This window comes from Lactuca virosa, chromosome 2, assembly GCF_052849685.1.
Source record: "Lactuca virosa cultivar CGN04683 chromosome 2, Lactuca_virosa_CGN04683_v6, whole genome shotgun sequence".
In the NCBI taxonomy this organism is placed as follows: Eukaryota; Viridiplantae; Streptophyta; class Magnoliopsida; order Asterales; family Asteraceae; genus Lactuca; species Lactuca virosa.
In genome coordinates, this window is record NC_136427.1 from 51,234,429 (window position 1) to 51,250,878 (window position 16,450).

Here is a 16,450-nt window from a genome sequence, read left to right on the forward strand (position 1 = left end):
TAAAGTATCACCTAGAGTTTTCACGTGTTCGAAAATTCTAACCCTAATCAGGGTAAGTGATGAATCTACTAGATAAAACATTATTCCATACCCCTCGAGAGCGTATAACATTTATAACAAGGCTTAACAAAGTGTAAGAACCTTGCGTTACAAAGCCAAACACTCAAAAAGGTCACAAAAGAAGTCTCTCCAAATCTCTTTCACTCTAACTCTCCTAAAACTCTCTAAGTAGGAGAAATCTCTCCAAGTACGTGAAATCTCTCCCAAATCTCTCCCAAATCTCTCTGTAGGAGAAATCTCTCCAAGAATGTGAAATCTCTCCCAAATCTCTCTCCATGTGAGAAATCTCTCCAAGTATGTGAAGTCTCTCCCAGATCTCTCTCTGTATGAGAAATCTCTCCAAGTGTGCGAAATCTCTCTCAAAATCTCTTTCAACTTTTTATAATCTTTCGGGTCATCCCGACACTTAACTTGGTGAAAAACCGCTCGAAACGGGAAGATTCCTTGAAAAATAACCTTAAAGAACCGAAACCTTCCTCTTAGAACCGAAGCCTCTCGGACCTGAAACCCCTTGGAACCGAACCTTCTCGGACCGAAGCTGCTGAGCCGAACCGAAGCCTGCTGACCCGAACCGAAGCCTGCTGACCAGGATCCGAACCCGAACCCTTCTGAACCGAACCCTCTCGCCTTCGCTTCTTACCTTCGCCTTCGGGCCCAGCAGCATCAGGGACCGAACCTCAGCCCGGTACCGAGAAGCCTCGCAGATTTAGCCTTTCTTTCCGGTTTTCGACTACGACTTCATTTTAGGCCCGTTTTCCATTATTTTTAGGCGGGGTTTTCACCCAAAATTATATTTTAACATACAAGACCCCTTAATTCATAATTAATCACGTTTTTTAGTGTAAATCTTATCCAAGATTAGTGGGTAGGATATTTTGGGTGGAGTGTTGACTTTGCTTTAATGTATGACACAAGCAACCACCCATGCCCACTCAATGACCAGCCCTTGTCCTTCCACCATACCTGGTCATTTCATGTCCTTTTCCCCCCTCTTTCCAGCCAAATTCTTTGACTCAAGGGTAGGAAAACCCTTATCTCTCCTCCCATTCACTCATACTTCACTAAGAAGCAAAAACTCATTCTCTCTCTCACTTCTCTTCTAGATTTCGAGATTTCAAGGCTGATTTTCAAGTTCTTCATCTACCTTGGTAAGTAAATCTCTTCCCACACTTGATTTCCTTACATTTCTTCACTCAAATCATGAGTTCCTTACACAAATATCGTCATATTTGTTGTTAGATCTTCGAATCTTCAAGCATCATCTAAGTGTTCTTGAGTTGAACACTTCTTTTCTTCATCATCCATCTACTGAAATCACTCAAGGTGAGTTCATACCCCTACATTTTCATGTTTTCTTCAAGTTTTAAAGGGAGGGGGGGGGATACAAGTTAAAACACCAAAAACTTAACTAAACTCAAACAACAACTTTCATCAGGAAAGTTGAGTCTTATTCACGGACTGTTTTGACTATCTTAAACTTAATATCTTTCAAAACTGTTTAATATGCAAATAGTTCAGCTTCATACCTTTAAATGACTATTTTCACATCTCCATACGATTTTTCTACGATTTATGGTGATTTTTACAAAACTGCCTATCATTTCAGAAACGAATTCGGACCAGTCTGTGAATATGAACATTTTAACACAGGTTAAAGACTTCTAAAAATCATAATAAAAATTATGAATAAACTAGACACATTTTGTGAACTCCCAGAATTTACAGATTCAGTTTTTGACTTCGTATAATTTTTCTATGATTTTTCTAAAATAGTGTAGAAAGATAAAAATCTAGATAACAGCTTATAACTTTCAACACACTTTGTAACATGTTGAGCAAAGTGTTAATCTTTGATAATTTCATATTTTACATGTGTTTCTTGTTGGGGAATAATTTTATAACAGAAAATACCCACTGAATTGTAAGAATCCTCCATCATTACCAATAGTACAAAACAAGGCATGATAAACATAGTTATATTTTGCTATACATTCGACTTACATAGAAAAGGGTTCTTATACACCACAAACAAACATACTAAACTATAATAGGTATAGTTAGGTTGCATATACATTACAAACATTTCGATAAATTATAATAGGTATAGTTTATGTTCATTTACATTACAAAAGGTTTTCATACGAAAAGGGGTACAAATACAAAGTACCGGTTTTATACAAAAAGGGATACAAATACAAAGTACCAGGTTTTCATACGAAAAGGGGTACAAATACAAAGTACCGGTTTCATACCAAAAAGGGGTACAAATACAAAGTACCGGTTTTATACAAAAAGGGGTACAAATACAAAGTACCAGGTTTTCATACGAAAAGGGGTACAAATACAAAGTACCGGTTTCATACCAAAAAGGGGTACAAATACAAAGTATCGGTTTCATACAAAAAGGGGTACAAATACAAAGTACCAGGTTTTCATACGAAAAAGGGTACAAATACAAAGTACCGGTTTCATACCAAAAAGGGGTACAAATACAAAGTACCAGTTTCATCCAAAAAGGGGTACAAATACAAAGTACCAGGTTTTCATACGAAAAGGGATACAAATACAAAGTACCAGGTTCACACAAAATAGTTTTTATGATATTAAAACTATATTTCATCTAGAATTGTTAGACTTCAGCTATAATTGCTAAGTGTATATGCTAGAGTTATATAAGAATCTAGTTACAGTCGACTTAGAATTGGTGGGCCCGCCTTATCTCCTGTTCCTTGTTTGGTTGTGGACCTAGGGCAGACCCATTATATTCAACGGTTTATTTAACTTAAATTTTATATAACTTGTATGCGCTGGGCGATTATAGAAGGAATCTATAGGTCCTTCTAGGGTACATTATCGCATAACATAGAAGCATTCATTTTACACTTAATAAAGAAAATATTGGATTTTCTTTGGAAACATATTTCTATTAAAAACTATTTCATCTAGAATTGTTAGACTTCAGCTATAATTGCTAAGTGTATATGCTAGAGTTATATAAGAATCTAGTCACAATCGACTTAGAATTGGTGGGCCCGCCTTATCTCCTGTTCCTTGTTTGGTTGTGGACCTAGGGCAGACCCATTATATTCGACGGTTTATTTAACTTAAATTTTATATAACTTATATACGCTAAGTGATTATAGAAGGGATCTATGGTTCGTTCTAGGGTTCATTATCACATAACATAGGAACATTCTTCTCACACTTAACTAAGAAAATATTGGATTTTTTGGAAATCAAACTCTATCTCTTTTACAAGGAAAACGGTTTCTTCCTCAAACAAAATTCTTATGAACTCACCAACTTAATTGTTGACACTTTTCAAAACTACTTGTATTCTCAGGAAATCAGTGAAACAGGAAAACATCAGCACTTTGAGGATGAGACGTTAAATCGTCAAACGGTTTATTTTGTCATCATAATGTAATTGATTTTGAAACATGCAAACATACACTATGGTGTAACATTTTCAATTATATTTATGATGGTTGTATTTACTTTGAGCACTATTATACTTGTTGTTGTGATACTTTACATGAAGTCCTCCACCCCCGGACGTTTCCGCCATCCTTGGTTTGGGGGTGTGACAACTTTACAGAGTAATAATAATTAAACTTAAATAATTATTTAGTATGGTACTCTTGTATTCAGAAAGTAGTAATGTATACCATAAACTATATCTGTCATAGTTTATATGATTGTTAATGTAAAATCCTGAGATGGCAAAACTGTATATTGAAATCCCAAACTATACCTATTATAGTTTGCATGTGTGCTAAGTACTCGGTTCGTGTATTGTTCTAAAAGTTATGCAATTATAGTTGTGAGTTGAAAACTTCCCTTATGCTCAACATGCAATTAGGGGGGTCCTTAGGAGAAATTTTAGACACAAATGCATGTGTTGCGGTTTTGGCATAATGGATGGGTTCGATTGGGATTGTCTTATGTGGTATTAGTATGTTAAAATCCAGTTTTGCTTGGGGGCAAGCAAAAGTCAAGTGCGGGGTATTTTGATATGGGCATATTTAGTCATATAATTCATGCATTATCTTAGTACTTTTTGGCTATTTTATTGCAAATTATGAAAAAAAAAGGTACTTAAATATGTTTAAAATGTATCTGTAGCCTAAAAGGTGAGATTGGAAGCAAAAGGAAGCGGATTTAGCAATTGGAAGCTTGGATCTTGGATTTTGAAGAAAGAAGGATGTTGTTGGACAGCTTGACCCCTTGTCAGTGTTTTGGCCATATCTCATGAAACGTAACTCCGATTAATGAGATTCAAAATGTTTTGAAAACTAGACACAGTTTCGGACAACTTTCATATTTTGATAAAAATGTTGATTCCAAATGGAATCGATGAGTTGGCCATCAACTAGACGAGTTGGTCAGAAGTTTCGCGATTCTTGACGCTGACTTGCCGTCCATGGATTTTAAGTGAGGGACTCGTCGAGTCGGTCACTGGACTCGCCGAGTCGCCTCTGTTTTCAGAATATATATATATATATATATATATATATATATATATATATATATATATATATAAACGCCTTCTCATTCGAACCCTAACTACCTGAGGGATTGGATGATTTTGTAGTATATTGCGACACTTCTAATTTAGGATTGGGAGCTGTTCTGATGCATATGGGGCATGTGATTGCTTATGCCTCGAGGCAACTAAAGCCTCATGAGACAAATTACCCCACTTATGACTTGGAATTGGGGCGGTGGTGTTTGCTCTCAAGATTTGGAGGCATTATTTATATGGGGTCCGATGCACCATTTTTACTGATCACAAGAGTTTGAAGTATTTGATGGATCAACAAAATTTAAATATGCGCCAGAGGAGATGGCTGGATGTAGTAAAAGATTACAATTGCGAGATTTTGTATCATCCCGGAAAGGCCAATGTGGTGGCCAATGCTTTGAGCCGTAAGACGGCAAGTGTTCCGATCCGAGATGTCTGCTTGAGGATGACAGTGATTTCACCTTTATTGCATATGATTAAGGAAGCACAGGTGGAGGGTTTAAAAGGGAGAACTGGATGAATGAGAGGATTCGTGGGCAAATTCCATTGTTTGTTCGAGATAGCCGGGGGTTACTGGCTCAGTGTGGCAGAGTTTGGGTTTTGGCATACGGGGGCGTGAGGCAAAGGATCTTAGAGGAAGCACACAAGTCCAAATTTGTCACACCCCGAAACCAGAATGGCGGAATCGTTCCGGGGTGGAGGACGTCATGTATAGCATCACAACCAATGTATAATAGCAATCATAGCAACACAACCATTACAGTGAATACATATATGAAAAGGTTTAAAATCGGTTTGGAAACTTGTTTGGATTACATCGAATAGTATGTAAAATAGAAACATAAGACTCTTATTGCTCCAGCTTCTCAAAATCCAGCAGGTACCTGTCTACTGATTTCCTGAGAATACAAGCAGTTTTGAAAGAATATCAGCATAAAGCTGGTGAGTTCATAAGCAGTTAGTTTTGGTGAAATAGGTTCTTTGATTCTTTTGAAAAGTGTTCTTCAAGAAAATCCCATATTTTCTTATGAAAAGTAGTGTTGAAAGAGTATCTATTAGTAGAAGATAAATCATCAGTTTTAGAAATGCCAGTGTTATCCCGGGAAAATCTCATACTTTCCCTAAAAACAAGTTATCCATCCTAGAGGTAGAGATGTAAGTTTAGAAATCCCTGATTACTATCAGTGTATATATGAAGGTAGTTTTATTATTAAAAATAAAACATATGAAGAGTAGAGTCCGTAAACCAAAGTTAGTTTATACTTATTTGCGAGTCGTATAACCATACTTGATATGACCTAGAGACCTTTATAACATTCTTCAGGCGTTAAGCTAAATGACATTTGTTCACCCCAGGCGTGCCCGCCTAACTGTAGCTAGCAGTGCAGGTGTGGGATTGTCAGTCCCGAATAGATCTATTCACAAATCTCACGCTCTCCCTCCGGGAGACTTTGGTTATACTAAAAGGATTTATCACTGTACACCTAAGAGTACAGTATTGAAGTAGAGCCTCACAATTCTGTATAATCTTGTTTACAAGCTAGAAACAGTATAAAACAGTAATTATCCTTGAATAAATGTACTTTATACTTCTGAGAAAACATATAACATAAACTAAATCGGCCATAGTTTATATATATATATATATATATATATATATATATATATATATATATATATATATATATATATTCATCCATAAAATCTGATTTGGTTGAAACTGCCTAGAGGGTTATCCCAAACTATACCCGTTATAGTTACTAGTGTTGTTATGGAAAATGTTTTGTAAAACCTTTCTGAAAGCCATGAAGTTAGATTTCCAAAATAACAGTTTCCCTTATGCTCAACATATTACAAAAGGGATAAAATATCCGAGTAAGTTATTAAACATGGAAATCGTTGAGTTGTATTAAATAAGTTTAAAACTTAATAAAATACTTTGAGTTTGGCTTGTATTCCCCCCTAAAAACATTAAAAACACAGAAATGTAGGGGTATGTGTGACAGTCGTCAAAATTCGAGTCGGTTTTAGATTTGACTAAACTTAGTTGCACATATAGGCACTACACATACTAGACTTAGTAACTAGAAGCTAAGTTATAACCTACTAGAAACTTGGAAACAATTAGAATCAATGGATAGTGTGCATAGATTTCACATTGATATGTGAATTCTATAACTACTTAACTGTGGAGACTATCCATATTCGGGTCATTCTTTGACTCGAACACCATTTCATGAATCATATTCACACATCATGCACTTGACCTAGAAGTAGAAATTAGGTCAAAGTCTCATAGAAACTTAAGTCAAAGTTGAAGAGTAGGACTAGTATACTTGATTCCTCAATTTCGTTTGAATCTCGGAATCACTACATAGAATGCCAATAAACCGCTAAAAATAAATTACAAACAATATTTCTAATTTGAATAAGAGTTATGAAACTCTAAAAGAGTTTGAAGTCTCAAAATTCAAGTAATTTTGATATCCAAAGATTTACAAACTCTCAAAAACCCTAAATGCCCTAAAAACTCACATTTATAAACTTTGACCTTAAAAATTCTATAAAAATAATCATGAACCTTATAATATGATCTTATAACAATTAAAATTATGAAAATGCATTCAAGGAAAATGAAATTTAACTCATTAACATTTACCCTTAATTTATAAACCAAAAATCAAGAGTTTTATGCATAAAAACTAGGTTAAGGTGCACATTTTATAAAAAGTTGGATATTTTTATAAAAGATTTGAATTTTTATAAAAGAAACAAGAGAGAGGGAGCCTATCCTCCCCTAAAATCGGATCCCTCTCTCCCCATATCTCTCTCTCACACTCTCATTCTCCAACACACACATCTCTCTTCTTTCTCTCTCTAGAAAACTCTCTCTACCTTCTCTCTACTTTTTCTCTCCAAACACCACTCCATTCTCTCTTCCTCCCTCTAAAGAACCAAGAAATATTCCAGAAAACAAACCCAAGAACACTCCTCAAACTCGAAATCTTCATCATCTTATGGTATTCTTGAAGGTAAAATCGATTTCTACTTCACTTTTCCTTCAAGTTTTGCTCTTTTCTTACACTTTCTCCTTCATCTTCTTCAAACTTGTTTTCTTTTTGTTAAAATGGTTTTTAGAACATGATGGATGTGTTTTAACACCATGCATGTATGATAAACAAGGTTGCATGTTCATGATCTTAGTGCAAAAATCGATTTTAAGGAGTAAAACATCAAACTCAAGTTAAGAGTTTTTGAGAAACAAAATTTTCTTCATAAATGCATGTATACATTTTGATAAGTTTTAATCTTTTGATCTCTGGAAACATGACAAAAATATGAGGTTATCATGATATATTTAAAATACTTCAAAAGGTTTACTCAAGGAAATGATGAAAACCCACTTTTCTAACCAATCATCATGCATGCAATCTGCCAGATTTCTTTACCTGACTTTAAACTGTCATATCTCACTCATTTCTTAGCCAAAATTCGTGATTCTTTTTCTGAAATATAATATTTTGAGTTAGCTTTCAAACCCATCTGACCTCACTGAAAAATTCCAAAATTTCGATTTTTACCAATTTTTACAAAACTGTTGCTCAAACAGCACTTTCCTTATGAACATTTGTTTTGTGTTGCATGTTCAAAGGACTTATTCATCACTAAAAATCATTCAAAAATTATTTTGAACTCTTAATATCATGTATTAATAGGTACAAAGAGATCTTGATTCAAAAGTCTTTGTAACATGTTGCAAAAATTGTCAAAGTAACATCACTAATCTTTACATAAATCACAAGAACCAAGTTTTCTCTATAATTTATTGAGCCTTTAGGCATGGTGTTCAACATAAAAAATAAGAACACAAATTGTCATTGTTATCAAATTGTATGAAGATGCATTCTGGAAATTTTCAGCTCAATATATATTTTCTTTATTTTTATATGAAAATAATAAGAAAATAAAGTGTTAAATCATATAAAATACTTAAGCTAGTAAATAAATTATGGAAAAATTCTTGGATGATCATTTAAGTTAATAAACATCTCCCATTAAGTTTCATCCATTTTTGTTACTGTTTAATATGGTTTTGAATTTTTTTTTTTGTTTAGCTCTAATAAATCATAAAACCACATTAGGGAATATAAAAATGGTATCTAATAATTTTCGCAGCTTATACTCTCTGTGGAACACTTAGAAAAATATTTTCAGAATTTTTCATAGTGTATTCCTATTTTTCTCCGATTTTTGTATTTATAATGAACTAAAAATAGGAAAAATAGTTTTACTCATCCAAACATTATGAAAATTTACCAGAACACCTTTTAGTACATTAGGATGCTACATAAAAATTTTGATGATTTTTCTCTTCTGTATATTATTTTTCTTCTATTTTCCCAAGATTAAATACACTTAAACCCAATTTTTATTAGAATACATACACAAAAATCATAAAATTGGGATAAACAGTTTAGAAATTCATTTTTATATTTTTCCTAGCTTAATAATGACTAATAACAGCGTTACAAAAATTTTGGACAATTTTGGAAACTATTTTCTATTTATTTCAATTTTTATTAGAATAAATGCTCAAAAATCATAAAATTGGGTTAAATTGTCTGGAAATCAATTTTTATATTTTTTCCATGTTAAGTACGTGTAATGACATTACTATAAAAAGTTTGGGGCATTTTCTTAACCGATTTCTATTTTTCATGAATTTTTATATATTTAGAGAATTAAATATATGAAAAATGGTTATGCATATCCATAATCCATGAAAATTTATCTAGAAGTCTTTTAACATATTTAGAACCAATATCTGAAGTTTGGTAATTTTTATTAATTGTTTAGTATTTTTCATGATTTTATGGTTATTCAAGAAACTAAAATGGTGAAAAATAGTTAGACAAATCAAAAATTCAAGAAAATTTATCTTGAGGTCTTTGACTTCAATTAAAACTAAAATGCAAACTTTGGGAAATTTTAGAACTAAATTAATTTAGTTTTTGAATACTTAATCATTGGAACACCTCTTAAAATGTTAAATATTAGCATTTCAATAATGGGAAATTTCCACTTAAATTGTTATATAACAATTGATTCATTGAAATTAAATTTTCACAGAAAAATGTTTGTAACTTATCAATATTAAATTTTGACACACTATTGGCATAATTCTATTGTAGTAGTAAGTATACTAGTGTTAGATTTCGATTAGAGACTCACTAGCGAATACCATTATTGTAGGAATCGATAGTGGTACGAGTGGAGCGTAGTCAAGGCACCATTTGCATCATCTCAATGCATATTGTGAGTATTCACGCACTCCCTTATTTTCAGTTTTTATGTTTTGGGATGGAAAAGCATGTCCCGAAAAACTATTTTTTTTAATGTTGTATTTAAATTGATTTGTATCAAACATGATTGCTATTTTATTGCTATGTCTCTCTATGTATGTCTATGCAACACAGAACATGAGAACTTATCGTACTAAGGCCCTTCCCTTATCTCTAACCATTAACTCTTTGAGCCAATGGTCATTATGGATAGCGCTATTAGGAATTGACAACTCCTCACTCGCCCTATTGCTGGAGTGCATGATACCATATTCATCTATGGAACGATAAGCATAGATCTTGATAGGGCTTCAGTCATAGGTTTGGTTGAGACTCATTGTTTGCTCATACACATACAAACTCGTTTCTCGTTATAGCAATAAACTTGTTATTAATTATAGCAATGAACTTTGTTTCTCATTACAACAACGAACTTTTATTACTGAAAACTTATATACATGTTTTAGCAATGAAATTGTTTGCTCCTTGTAGCAACGAAATTGATTGCTCATTTTAGCAATGAAACTTGTTTACTCGTTTGAGTAACGAACTTTATCTTCCATGAGAATATGAATGTTGCATCTTATTTGGGCAACATACTTTATCTCTCATGATGACAAAGAACTTTGTTTTTACAAACTTATTTACTCATTTTAACAATATACTTTTATTATTGGAAACTTTTATCAAAACTTTGATTTCAATTCATGGAACCAATATTATTTTGTTTATCTGTGAGTACTCACCAACTATTTTTATAGTTGACGCTCGTTTTACATGCTTTTTCAGGAATCATCGAGTAAGTGGCACTTAGGGACACTTCACTTTTAGGAGCATTCGCATGTGTTGTATTTCAATTTACATAGTAATTTCTTTTAAAAGTTGTTCAAACCCATTGTAAAACTGTAATGATTTTTAATACTATGGTTGGTGTTGTCTTTTAACTTTTGCTATGAAACCCTTTATACTGCCACGCCTCGTGTTTCCGCTTTAGCGGGGTGTGACAGAAAATGGTATCAGAGCCGAAGGTTATAGAGAATACCGGTTTTCCTTTGGAGAACCACAACTATAGCCAAAAATAAAAATTTCAAAATGTTTTTAAAATACTGAACACACTACTGGTATAACTAATTCGAGTACGTATTATTGAACTTTAATTAAGTATAGCCTGGCCAACTATGCTTAATTAAGGAAAATTAATGCGAGGCTGGAAACGGTTATAGTAGAATTATGTTCAAAACGATTTTCAGCTTGAACTTTTGAAAAACAAAGTTTTTCGGTGTGCGTACGGGCATTGCATATTATAGGCATTCATCTAGATAAACTTAGAAATTAAGTGCACTTTTATAACAATGCCTTTATTTAGAAATAATCTTATCCCTTATCAAGTGCGAGGTTAACCACTTAGGTTATATCACTAGCCACTCTAGGAGCAATGCACTTAGTACTAAGAATGAGTATTCCTCTGTAGCTGTTGACTTTAGATGTAAGGTTAGTAGCTAGATACACACTAGTAATAATCTTTAGTCGAAACCTATACCAATTATACCTCAGTACCTCTTCATCGTCTTTGTACCATAGTTACAACTAGGAAAGCTTTCCGATACCGACACAGATGAAAACTGGAGCATCACGTAAGGAGGTAGATGAGTCGCCACTAAGTAATCACTTGGATACCATTGGCAGGCATTCCGGGTTCGACTCATGAGGAGACACGGAGGTTTAACCCATACGTGAGACTTCTCTACTACGCTACGAATTTAGCTTTAGGTTGTTTCCACCTTGAGCTTAAAACTTAACATAGAATATCCCTTTGGCCTTTATATTAAAAATGTTTTTCAAACAATTTTTCTTGTCCTTTATTTTGGGGAAAAGACATCGGCACTCGCCTTATACTCGTTTTGTACTCGCCTTAGTATTTAGGTACGATCAACTACACTAACATACTTTCTCCTTACTTCTTAATCTTCCATCGAAAAATTATTTCGCTTCATCGGTTATTTATCATCGATAAAATATTTTATAATCACTTCATTCAACTTAGTAGAGATTTCCTAACAATGTAAGTCATATTCTCGCTAAAAATCTTTTGACAACTTGCTTTAACTTAACACTTTTCTTCAAAACTCAATTTAACCAATATATTTTTTTAACCTTGCTATTTTAATTTCATTTCAAATCAATTTCAATGGATAGATGTGCTTTTAAGGGCATGTAAACCATTTAAAACCTTGCTTACCATTTTGGACACGTTTTCGAAAAACTTAGAAACATTTTCTTTTATAAAAGTGTTTAAAATCTATGCTATAAAAATTAAACATATGATATTGAAGTTCTTAATATGTGAAAAAGTTTCATCGAATCTTCAAAACACTTTTGTTTTGACACTTTTAACAGCTTTCTCATTTAGACATTGTAATTTACGTTAATGTGTTTTCTCGAACCCCAACATGATATTTATGCAAATTTCTACTTCAAACATGTTTATAAGAAATCTCTAATGCTTGTATTTCAAAACATACCTTATTTGTGTACTTTGCTTCAATATGGTTTTATAATCTATAATGTTTTTAAAATTTATAGCATTTGAAAACTTAGTGTTCACTTTTAAATTTCCAGTGATACACTCTCAACAATGAATAATTATTCTTCTAAATATATTGATTCTTTACCTTATCCATTTTAATCATTGTTGGACTTCAGTCTAAAAAGTCAAAATTGTCAGATTTTCAATTGCCATTTGTAGGGCTTCTTTTTTTCCACAAATGGAGTTTAACTTAATAGATAACTTATGAATTTTTAGCAATCTTTAGCAAACACTTTAAAACTCCCACATGTCTATGTAACCATCAATATACATCAAATATTGAAGTTCGAAATATATCTCAACCTGGTTTTAAATCTACCTATATGTATTGTTCTTAAAATTTTAACAATAACAATCATTGTCGCCGCTACCTTCCTTTTTCTTTCCCCCCAACTTGATTTCTCGCTCTCCTTCTGATTTTAGATCTCGCACGCCCATGATAGTAACATAATACATTGTCTAACTTTGTTTCTGTCTATTTTGCTTCTCGTTGTATCATGTTCGTACACATAAAGATTAGAAGTCTACACTTTCGTTTTGAGCGATTAATACGTGTATAGTCGTGAGACATAATTTTGATTTAGTTAACTTTGCTATATTTAATTACGCATTTTATCATATACATCTTGCTTTTATTTTGAAATCTACTATAAACAAGTGATCCTTATTTACATTTTCTCTTTCGTTCTGAATTCGGAAACTTGATTTAAAATGTAATTTTCATTGTATTTTTCTTACAATTAATACACAAGATGAATACCATTGTTCTTATCATTTTTCTAAATCCGTAAAATATATGTGAAAGAATACATTTTCTTATGCTTCTTGTTTTCTTTAAATACATCAAAAGTCTTGAATTTTACTATGATCTATTCTCTAAATGATTGTTTTTGCAGAAACACTAAATTAAGAATGCACTATTTTCAATGATCGATATTTTACACATTTCTTAAAATAACATTCTACTTTGTAATTTTCAGTGAGTTCCTAAACTCTCAACTTTGTTTTCATAAATATTCTGACTCATAAAATTGAATTTGTCCTCACTTAGACAATTAGACAATTTTTCAAAAGAGTAATCAAAATATTTTTGTATAAATTCCCTTATTGATGACTTAAACATGTAACCTTAATTAATCTTTATATGATTTTACTACTTTGTTGGATCGCCACACATGTATCTTCATTATCTTGGAATTATTACACATTTTGATAATAGTGAGATTAATTATCATTTCTAAACACACATTTTGATAACAGCGAGATTTTTATCACTTCTAAGCACTTAAAATGCTATCTACACAATGTGATTTAATTTATCATAAACTTTCACCGCCTTCATTAGAAACAATGACTCTCCAATTATATATACTCTTCGAATATAGTTCTATTATTGTAAGAGTAACCGTAGTAGTAATTATAGCCTCGGAGATCCTCAATCATTTCGTAATTTATTTTGTAGACGACACTTAAATAGCCTTTACATTTGAGATGTACCAAAACTTCGTTGCCTACCCTTAGTACGTATTTTTAGGAACTTACCCTCGATCGCTTCCCTTTCATTCGTGCTACCCCTTCTTATTTCGAAATATATCTTTTCCAGAGGTAATAGCCAACCCGGAAGTGAACAAATTGCTCCTAATCTCTTCTTCATTAGGCGGCGAATTTACACTTAGTGCTAATTTAGAATGCAACTTAAGGATCAATGCGAATTTAACGCTCAGTGCAGTTGGTGCTTCAGCAAAACTTATACCGCTCTCTTAATTCAGATAATATCTAACTAGATGATCCTTTTTGACTAGGTCGCCATGGTTGGATCATGATTCCATGAACCAAATTTTCCATAATCTAGACGAAAGAACTCGAATTAAGGAAACACTAATTTGACTATAGCTAAAGAATTGGGTTCTTCCTTTGAGGAAATAAACCCAAAATAATCAAAGAACACTTCAAGTCACCACCTCCCGAACGATACAATTGTATTCGGCTGAGTTCTAATAGAATACGTCACGAATTTAATTCCGGGACGAAATTCTTTCAACCGGGGGAGACTGTGACAGTCGTCAAAATTCGAGTCGGTTTTAGATTTGACTAAACTTAGTTGCACATATAGGCACTACACATACTAGACTTAGTAACTAGAAGCTAAGTTATAACCTACTAGAAACTTGGAAACAATTAGAATCAATGGATAGTGTGCATAGATTTCACATTGATATGTGAATTCTATAACTACTTAACTGTGGAGACTATCCATATTCGGGTCATTCTTTGACTCGAACACCATTTCATGAATCATATTCACACATCATGCACTTGACCTAGAAGTAGAAATTAGGTCAAAGTCTCATAGAAACTTAAGTCAAAGTTGAAGAGTAGGACTAGTATACTTGATTCCTCAATTTCGTTTGAATCTCGGAATCACTACATAGAATGCCAATAAACCGCTAAAAATAAATTACAAACAATATTTCTAATTTGAATAAGAGTTATGAAACTCTAAAAGAGTTTGAAGTCTCAAAATTCAAGTAATTTTGATATCCAAAGATTTACAAACTCTCAAAAACCCTAAATGCCCTAAAAACTCACATTTATAAACTTTGACCTTAAAAATTCTATAAAAATAATCATGAACCTTATAATATGATCTTATAACAATTAAAATTATGAAAATGCATTCAAGGAAAATGAAATTTAACTCATTAACATTTACCCTTAATTTATAAACCAAAAATCAAGAGTTTTATGCATAAAAACTAGGTTAAGGTGCACATTTTATAAAAAGTTGGATATTTTTATAAAAGATTTGAATTTTTATAAAAGAAACAAGAGAGAGGGAGCCTATCCTCCCCTAAAATCGGATCCCTCTCTCCCCATATCTCTCTCTCACACTCTCATTCTCCAACACACACATCTCTCTTCTTTCTCTCTCTAGAAAACTCTCTCTACCTTCTCTCTACTTTTTCTCTCCAAACACCACTCCATTCTCTCTTCCTCCCTCTAAAGAACCAAGAAATATTCCAGAAAACAAACCCAAGAACACTCCTCAAACTCGAAATCTTCATCATCTTATGGTATTCTTGAAGGTAAAATCGATTTCTACTTCACTTTTCCTTCAAGTTTTGCTCTTTTCTTACACTTTCTCCTTCATCTTCTTCAAACTTGTTTTCTTTTTGTTAAAATGGTTTTTAGAACATGATGGATGTGTTTTAACACCATGCATGTATGATAAACAAGGTTGCATGTTCATGATCTTAGTGCAAAAATCGATTTTAAGGAGTAAAACATCAAACTCAAGTTAAGAGTTTTTGAGAAACAAAATTTTCTTCATAAATGCATGTATACATTTTGATAAGTTTTAATCTTTTGATCTCTGGAAACATGACAAAAATATGAGGTTATCATGATATATTTAAAATACTTCAAAAGGTTTACTCAAGGAAATGATGAAAACCCACTTTTCTAACCAATCATCATGCATGCAATCTGCCAGATTTCTTTACCTGACTTTAAACTGTCATATCTCACTCATTTCTTAGCCAAAATTCGTGATTCTTTTTCTGAAATATAATATTTTGAGTTAGCTTTCAAACCCATCTGACCTCACTGAAAAATTCCAAAATTTCGATTTTTACCAATTTTTACAAAACTGTTGCTCAAACAGCACTTTTCTTATGAACATTTGTTTTGTGTTGCATGTTCAAAGGACTTATTCATCACTAAAAATCATTCAAAAATTATTTTGAACTCTTAATATCATGTATTAATAGGTACAAAGAGATCTTGATTCAAAAGTCTTTGTAACATGTTGCAAAAATTGTCAAAGTAACATCACTAATCTTTACATAAATCACAAGAACCAAGTTTTCTCTATAATTTATTGAGCCTTTAGGCATGGTGTTCAACATAAAAAATAAGAACACAAATTGTCATTGT